The following is a 7,753-nucleotide window of genomic DNA, read 5'->3' as shown; positions in this document are numbered from 1 at the left end:
GGGGAAGAGGGGGAAGGAGAGAAAAAAACCGAGGAAAACCTGTAAAGGGATAATGATTGATATATATGTATAGCATTAAGCTTCCAGGGCTCGTAAGGACGACATTGCCCCAATGTTTTCATTTATCCCGGTATTAATTGTCCTAAACTTATAAATAAAGTACACTGTAAAAACAAAAACACCTCTTTAGGTGTTTTCGCATGTCTATAACTAACACCCATGCACCCTTGAGAAAAAGTGGCTTCAGTGTGCCAGTACACCCTCAAAGACGGTGATTCGGTTGGTCATAACACCCTTCTATAGGGACAATGCACTGGGGTGTTTTCATCACCTTTACACCCTATTGCAGGGTGGGAAAAGTGGCATTGCACCCTTACACCCCTTGAAAAAAATCAGTGCGGATAACCTGCATATATTGCATTCCCTAATTAGGAATTACCTTTGCCACTACACGTTCTTTAATGCTTTTCCTATGTGCACATTTGCAATCAAGCTTAATAGTATACCTGGTAACCACCTGCAATGCCAAATGAGCATGTAAAGAGATGCTGCATGCCATTATTTTGACATCTAGAGTGGCCCATGCCAGTATGATTGTTTTCTCAAATTCACAGAGCATGTTACGAAAGAATGTCACAGCTTCAAACACAGAAGGTAACTGGAAGCATTTTATTCGGCATAGAAGGGTCAGGGTTCGGAGTAGTGGGTGCTCGGGTGCCATTGGGGGGAGGGGGTCAGGAGGGGTACTTGTGTTCTGTTCCTTCATTGCTTTGCGCTATGGAACCTCATTTATTTGACAATACGGCCGCTCTCAACCGAGAGCCTAGCAGACGGGCAAAAACATACATGTTATGGACGTAAATACCTAAAAAAATGAAAGAAGCAAAACAGTTCCAACAAATGCAGACAACAAAGTATACAATTTTTTTGAAAAACATATCCGAACAATGCACACATGTCACAATGTCACAACAGCATGGTGACATTTCTTAAAAAACAACAAAAATTTTCGTGGTATGCAACAATAATCGGAGTACACAATAATAATCCTACACTTTGTCAGTGTCAACACGTGCACTTGCATAAAGTTCGGCCTTGGGCCATGAAATAAAGCGCCGTGCAGCGCATCTTGACTTCAACACACATACGCCCAAAAAGAGGTGCTCTATAAAGCAGCAAAAATTATCGGACGCCTTGTCATATCACAGATTGAACAGCCAAAATCAACCCATTTTTGGAACAATACCCTACGTAGAGGCGATGACTCGAAGAAGCTTCCGGTGCTCAATGAAGAAGAAATGCTCTTCAGCTTCTTTGATGCTGCTCCCAGTATATCCGACGCAGGGCGTGGCAGGCTTTTCTTCCTGTTCCTTGATAAAAATGTGAAAGAAGTGCATAAGAGATCAGCTGTATAAATGTCCATTGCGCCTGAGCAAATTCAACATATTTTCTACTCTATATTTAGAATACACCAATGCCCCTTTATTGTACAGCAGTGTGCTGGAAAAGGGCCCCATCAGAAACAACTAGTGGTATCTCACAATTAACAATGCAGAGTATACTGTTATGGTTGATTCAGAAGGCACAAAGCTGGCAGTGTTTGATCAAGTCATAAATGAGAGCATGTAAGGTCAACCCATTTTTATTCACGCAGCATACTGTTGCATGGTATTTTCAGATTATGCAAGCTATTTTGTTGAATAAAAATGGCTACACCCATCAAAAGCACCTGGGTTAGAGAACTTCCACGCTGCCCCACAAACTTTTCATTTCACATCAACTGGAATGTTTAATATGATAGTTAAAAATGTAAATAACCAATAGCTTGTTAAAGTATGCAGCAGGAAAAAAATACCAGCTGGATTTCTATCGCTCCTAACAGCATTTGGATGATTTCAACCGGAAAAAATTGTTTCAAAAAAGGTAACAAATTAAAAAAAAACTGGTAATGCAGGCCAAAAGACAAAAATACTGCCTTGTATTTTACATAATGGTTTAACAGCATTTGTAAATTGAACTGCCCTATTACAGAAACCACCACCTTCCAGTGCGAAACCAATTCTTTTTCACACATTTCTGTTGGGTACGCTAGTGGTCTGCGAGATTCAGCGAAGCTGTGACGCGAAGACACTGGTTGCACTTGTATGATGGGAGAAAATACTGAAATTTACTTTACAAAGATGCAGGTGCTCTGCTGGTATCCCACAATGCACTGAAACAAGTTCTGAATGGATGCTGGGGCTGCACTGGTCCCAGTATCATTTTCGAAATAGGCAGAGAAATGGGGCAATTGAATAACAGTGCCCCAGTAAGCACAGTTTTCTTGGAACTCAATGTGCACTTGAATATAAAATTAAGGCAGTTTCTTTTTTCTAGCATTAATGGGAGAGCATCTTTCTCAAGCAACCATGATTGGTGCAGTTCTGATCCTCACTTTACCCACTGCTGAATATCTTGCAACTGAAAATAAAATTAGTTATAGGCTACCTTCAAAATTTGTAATGATTTGTTGACAGCACTGGAACACGGTGTTTGCTACTAAAATATTAACAGCTGGCTCAACTGAAGGCTTCACACAAGGCCTACAGCATACCCTGCACTGGCCAAGTAGATACTGCAGAACCAAACAAAAAAAAAACGTGGAAAGAGCATACTTAGTGATGGGGCACTACAAAAAAAAAAAGTGCATGTAATACATAACACATAATGCATTTCTGAACTTTTGCACTTCTTCTTGTGCTAAGTATGAACCAGCCAAGCCCTAGGTCATCGCAATGCTTCCTGATGTGTTTACATTTAAGTTTTAGTAACAACGAAAAAGTGTTCTCGCTGCTCTATGTGGCAGTTCTGAAACTTATCACACATTATTCATTGAAAGTGTACTCTGGAGCTTTGAGTTGAGCGACAATTACATGTGCAACAGCAGAGCATTACCAAACAACAAAACAGCAGAAGCTCTAAAAAATGTCAACACTGAAGCATGGCATGTTAAAACATTTTCCACGCATAGCACATAGACATCCAGAACATCAGTGGTGAGCCTCGAGAGGCGGCAGAAAGCTCAAGTGTTCAAGAAGTTGTAATCGTTATAGCGGCAGGCAGTCTGAGCACTCTGAAATACTAAAGGTTCGAATACTAAAAATATGTTGACTAACTTGAAATGCAAAATAACAATTTGGATTTATTGAGAATGTTTACTATAAATGAGAATGTCTATAACAGTGCCACATGGTTAATGCATGAAATGTTAGCATTGTAGTTGAAGGCATTATATTTATAAAGCATGAACCTTGAAACAAAGCAGTATTTTCTCCCAACCAATGTGGTAAACCTAATCTCAGAAGAATTAAAATTATTACATCATTTCAAACTTGGCTAGCAAATTACAGCATTTTTTTAAAACCACTATTAAACTGCATTACCCACCTTCAGAAGCCTGTAGGATAAGACAATGCGGCAAATATTTCTTTTGAAGCAGTCTCAGATTATATATTGCAGAGATTAGGAACATGTTAGGTACTAGCATGCATGAGCAGGTTGAGAGACCCCTTTCCAGCAAATGCTAAACCCCACCAAGCTGCCTGCAAGAGCCATCTGATAAAGCACTGCTGGTCCACTACAGCAGAGTGCTTAGTCAAATGGCACACTGCACCAATCTTGACATTACCAGTGCTTCATCAGGTGACTCTTGTATGCAATACGACGTGGTAAGCATGTGATGGCAGCAGTCTCTTAAAAGTGCTTTTGATTGTACTTACAGTACAAATAATCCTTTCACAGCAAAGAATTCACAGTTGTGATGAAAACTTGTGTAGTATTTCTATTTGAATTATGAATCACTAATACATATTACAAGTTAGACTGTAAGCCATTTTAGAAACAAAGAAAATTCGCTAATAATATCGGTTTCAAGTAGGCTTTCTGAATATTCAAATGACAAAGAGAAAACTTACAAATGATACAAACAACATCCAGAGCTCCCGGCTGGTTCCCAATGTTTGCCAAGAGTTGCAGAATGCATACTGTCTGTACATCTACAATAGAAATAAGCAACACAACAATGGTGTACCTCCTTGCAGGTAAAAAGAGACAGCCGAGTTTTGAGGCGATAATTTATTGTCTAATTTAGGAAGGCAAATAAACAAAATTGAAAACATGTAGAGGCACGCAAACTGAAAGCCAAACATCTTACAGCAAAAAATAGCAAAGCTTGTGAAGATTTGAATCAGGTATCACCTAATTCTCTGCTACTAGTTGAACAGATTCGAAAAGGCTGCACCATTACAATGGAGAAGAACAATAGGTAATTTAAATTTAGCTAATGCAAAAATTGTTACATATGAAGAAACGCACAGACTAGTTATGGTTTTATTATTATTTCTGATGCTCAGCCATGTTTTTAGTATATCTATAAGGCAATGCAAAATGGCAAAAATGTAGGCATTTAGCGAAAAACTGCCAACTAGATAGTACATGCAGCAAACAGAAGGAAACAGCTTAATACTTACGCTTCTTTCTCCTTTCACGTGTTCCCCCAGAACATACTTCGAGCACCCGGGCAATGTCCTTTTTTCTTGCACGAATGGTGCCCTTCAAAACCAAGACAAGTGTCTTGTTAAGGCCAATTTCAACTGCCTCTTTGCCGTCCTTCTTGATCAGCATGTTGACGTCATGTAAGAACTGCAAGTTTGTGTGAATGGTAGCCATAAAGAATTCATTTTACTCAATGTTTTAAGTAACTGAATATTAAAAATCATTGTACAAAAGCTAAGGCAATTGATGCCTTTGTACATATTTGAAAAAAAAAAATCTGGCATTAGCAAACAGCAAATACAAATATTTACTAAGGTTAGAAAACTGCAAAAACCATCAGTATTTTGCCACTCATCACCAAACTGCAAGCAATATTAAGGAAAGTCTAATATAAAAAATAACAAAGCAAAAATTATGATCCTCCTCCCCTCAACTTGGCACACGGCTGAATGGCAATAAAATATGTAATATATCTCTAAACTAAGGGTCCCCGCTCAGCTTTAAAAAGTAGGCTTCAATTCTTAGAGGCAATCTACAGACATACATCGTTAGCATATGAAAGTCAAATTGTTTTCTGGGCCCTTTAAATCAGTAAACTGCTTTCAACACATACATTACAAATTTTTTAATAACAGTAAGTCACAAATTTGCCTGCAATATGCGCACTGTGATGAGCAAAGCAGGTAAACATATGCGACTAAGGCTATGATAACCGCTTCATATGTACATTTAAGCAAAAGACAAAAAAAAGTAAACATCTGGTCAGAATCAAACTCTGTAATAGCAACATCCGGTACAATATTTGGCCACCGAATTCAAGCTGTCGACATCTACTTGAATGCTGAGGCATCAGGCATCGAATATCCATTTATTCTAGTCTAAAGACACTACAAAAATCAAGTAATGCGGTCAAACAGCTAGTTATGTTGAAATGTGACCACAAAAATAATGAAAACTGGATGGTTTGAACCACATCAGCTGACTTAGCACGTGTACAAATGCCTTAATTGAAGTCTTGCTGAAAATAAAATACGTACCTAAATGACTCTTCGAGAGCGAAAGTAAACGCTATAACAAAAGCAGCATGATAAAAAAGCAACTTCACACTCCATGCAACCGCAAAATATGGTCCCCGTAAAATGAAAAATGCTCCCATTGTGATTAAAAAAGGCAAATCCAGACGCGGGGAAGTTAACATAGGCTGATGATAGCGGCATATAGTTTACGCAGTTTGGAATAAACTATTATGCAACCAGGCCGGCCGACCAGCGCACTTCGATGCCGAGAGCACGAGCGCAGAGACGTGCCGCGCTGAACGGCCGCCGAGAACGAACATAGCCTCCTCGAACAAAAAGTTAAAACAGAACAGCTGCGGGAGGACGCTCCCCGAGCAGCAGGACGGCGCGCGCCTATGCTCCGAGTAAATAAAAAAAAGGGGGGGGGGGGGGGGGGGTGCAGCGCTCCGAGTGAAAGAAGATGAAGCATGAAGGAGGTTTCAGGTGAGCGAGCGCGAAGTGTAAGAGATAAGGGAGGAGGGGGGGAGTCGAAAGTGCTAGGAGAATTAAGGTAGTACGCCAACATGACCTTGCCGCACGAACGGAAACGGTAGAACAAAACCGAGTCGTTGCGAACTGAGCACAAGTATCAAACTGTCAAGAAACGAAAATCGTTTCGTGAACCTCCTGCGCGTACAAAATGCAAGGAAACGTAGCACATACATTATTTCTGTTCAAGAAAGTTGAGACTGATGCTCTTGCGCGAAATCTGTGTAACTCGCCGCGACATCTACCACATGTGCGAAGTCATTTTGGCAGCGAGGTGAAAGCAAGCGCGTGCCTCACGTTTTCATTTCAGCACATTCTGGAGCGTTCCGGCACAAAAAGACACAGAATGCAGCAACCCGGTAGGACACTGTTCCCACAAAGCGCAATATGCGTGAGAATAGGCTTACCTTTACAGACGATTGCGTCAGCCGCGCAGTACGCTGTCCGCCTTCGTATCACCGGCACCGAACCAACCAGTGCGATTTCAGCGCGAGTGCAATGTAGTCGGCGCATATACCTCTTAGTCACGCAGAAGAAAAAATCGTCCATGCCTTCTTTCGAACATCTCAAACATAAAGCGGTGCAGCAGTCCTTCGGCCTGAACAAAGCAAAAAGAAGCCCGGACACTTGCCGACACGACAAATGCCCGTTTGCGTTAAACACCACATGTAGAAGGCACTTCACAAGCTTACACACTTCTGTAACACATATGCATGGGAAATGCAACACATTTCACGAGGGTAAACAATCGAAGAAGCACATTCAGCATTCGCCGAAACGTGGTCGAAACGCACTCCACGATGCTAACGGCCATATTGTGAAATTTGAAAAGAGCGTTCGTAGCTACCGGCGGCCTCCTGGCGGTGAAATTTTGTTTCAGTTTCTGTTTCATTTTTAGAAAGCACTCGTGTGTAATTTTAATTTTAGCGTTACTTTTGGTGCTTTATTTAGGTGTCGGGTTATATTAGCAGCGCCGCTTGTGTATAAAAGGCTACGAAGTTACGCAGCCATATACCCCCAGCATGTTAGGTGATATTGCTTGCCCGTAACACCCTAAGGCATATTCTCCAACCAAAGCACCCATTTGGCATGCAAGAGGTGATTTCCAGTGGCACGAACACCCTAGACTCAGGGTGTAAGGGTGTTTTGAATTAGACAAATGCCCAAAAAGGTGTTTTTGTTTTTACAGTGTATGACTCACGCTGCTCCCGTGTATTATTGAATCCCTCCAGAAGAACTGTTAGTTTGACTGAGTCGAATGAGTGCTGTTTCTGGTTGATATGTTTTGAAAAAGGAAGGTTGGGCAGAGAGCGGACATGAGCTCGGTGATTATTAAGCTGCATTCGTAGAGGGGTAGCTGTCTGGCCAATATACAGCATGCGGCATACACCGCATTCTAGGAGATATATAACGTTTGAGGCATCGCAATCAAATTTACCATCTATTCTCCACTTAACATTTGACGCTGTGCTTGTTGCGTAGCTTGATGTCTGCATGTGCCTGCACACCTGGCATGTACTCTTTCCGTAAGGCCGGCACCCCAACCGCGGGTTATTAACTATTTGTGAGTGGACTAGGATGTTGCGGATGTTTTTCGGTCGTCGGTAGACAACCTGGGGAGGAGTCGTGAGAATACTGGAGAGACGTTCGCTCTGTTCTAGAATGTTGAAATTTTT

At 41.2% G+C, this 7,753-nt stretch overlaps 1 long non-coding RNA gene across 1 annotated transcript; it reads right to left on the bottom strand.

Annotated features, from left to right (window-relative positions):
* Positions 1 to 1,115: 1,115 nt before the first annotated feature.
* On the bottom strand, positions 1,116 to 6,878 carry LOC146194774 (uncharacterized). Its single transcript, XR_014705909.1, has 4 exons — positions 6,485 to 6,878; positions 4,509 to 4,680; positions 3,954 to 4,034; positions 1,116 to 1,370 (listed from the first exon to the last, which is right to left on the bottom strand). It is a non-coding gene; the product is annotated as an uncharacterized LOC146194774 (long non-coding RNA).
* Positions 6,879 to 7,753: the final 875 nt, after the last annotated feature.

This window comes from Amblyomma maculatum, chromosome 3 (assembly GCF_055883805.1).
Source record: "Amblyomma maculatum isolate TAMU_Amacu chromosome 3, ASM5588380v1, whole genome shotgun sequence".
NCBI lineage: Eukaryota > Metazoa > Arthropoda > Arachnida > Ixodida > Ixodidae > Amblyomma > Amblyomma maculatum.
Note: the sequence above shows the minus strand (reverse complement) of the source record. Positions and strands in the feature narration are given on the sequence as shown.